Source organism: Pinus tabuliformis, chromosome 7, assembly GCF_031772625.1.
Source record: "Pinus tabuliformis cultivar Carrire ecotype Pingquan chromosome 7, CPIR1, whole genome shotgun sequence".
NCBI lineage: Eukaryota > Viridiplantae > Streptophyta > Pinopsida > Pinales > Pinaceae > Pinus > Pinus tabuliformis.
In genome coordinates, this window is record NC_142293.1 from 1,025,139,407 (window position 1) to 1,025,141,178 (window position 1,772).

Consider the following 1,772-nt stretch of genomic DNA (forward strand, 5'->3'; position numbering starts at 1 on the left):
GTATTTCAACCACGCATAAGCGGGTGCGGCACTGCCGTACTTTTTCTTTTTACTAATACTTGAGTACACGGTCTGCGCCTACTTCAACACTCGGTCAATTTTCCAATAAGTGTTCTTAAAAATGCAGCGAAAATAAATTACCATAAATTTATATTCTTCAATTATTCGTTCAACCTGTCGTGTCGTGTGGTCGTGCTACACTGGCCCGCACCCTGCACGACACAACTCCACACCTGAACTGCGAACCTGTCCACCCAACTTTCCCTTCCACGACGCCCAAAATCTGCCCATCGGTGTGGTCCATAGTGAGGGCGCATGGCCCACATGCAGTGTGGCCTACCTGGCCGGATGGTAACCCACCCCGCTCTGCCTGTCCGTGCTACCAAGCCCGACCCGCCCTGTGTAATCCGCCCGCCGGTGCGGCCCTCTTACCTGCATCCTTCTCTTCCTTCCGTTTTCGCCCAAATCCTTCCTTCGCACTTGTTCTGCGATGTGGAAGTCTAAGTTCGATGTCCCTTCGTCGAACGCCATCCTCCTTACTTATACGCATCCTTTCGCCCAAGGGTCATGTCTCTCGAGGATAACAAGGGTCAGCTCCATCAACATGCATGCCCGACTGACCTGGCACATAAACTCAACACGCCCCATTCCAACGAAAATCCACGTCCCTTCGTGTGCACCATCGCACCCATGGGTTGGCTCCAACACCTTACCGATTACAACCGTCATCGCACGTCGCACACCTGCCCACATCCTAACTTGTCCGCACATGGTCACCTCTTTCATCCAGGCACGCAACAAGGGCCGCCCGCGCGCCTTCCGTCAGTGGCTCGCTCATCGTGCAGGTATCAAGGGGCGTGCGCCACACCCAACATGGCACGAGCGACATGGGAACCCCACCTGTCACGGCCCCAGGCCTATAGTAGTCTTTTAGTCGTACTTGGTGAGGTTTGGTGCCACCGAACACTTTCTTTTCACCAATACTTATGTTGATGGACTACGCCCAACCATTAGTCTACTTAGTTTGTTTTTCACAACCAAGTATTATTATGTTTCCTTTATACCAATGAACACCCACACACATTCATTATCATCAGCGATTATACATGAAGAACACAATGGCGCAGTATAAAGGGAGGGGCAACTCCTTGAACAATGAGTCTGCCCAAATACAATATATTATTCAACTCTACAATGTTTACGAGGCTTTACAAGTATACATGGGAAACACCAAGTTTCATACTTAGCCAATTATACAAATAGGCAACACCTCCATGTGCCAACCGAGTTCCTTGCCCGAGCTAGGTGGGCGCGCCCTCACACGAGCTGCCAACCGTACTCCTCGACCGAACCTCGTTTACTACTACACGACGGGTGGGCGACCTCACCCGAGTCACCCCCCGTTTCCTTTTGCACGACGGGTGGGCGACTTACCTGAGTCACCAGAGACACCTCTGCGTTTCTTCTTCCACGACGGGCGGGCGACCTACTAGAGACACCCCGTGTCACACCGAAAGGCAGGTGCCTTCCTTACCCGCGCCCTCACCCGATAGCCGAAACCTGTGCGTATCATGTGTGCTTGCCCAAGAGCGGGCGCATATAAGCCTGCACCTCTTTTGCGACCTGCTCCACTACTTTGCACTTTTTTCTTCATCACCGAATGCTCATGTTCGAATGTCTATCTTCGAATGAATGCCAAATCCTCCAACGCCTTGCCATATTTATACGAGCAGTTGGGCGAGTCGCTGCCCAGGCCGACTCAACCACCACGT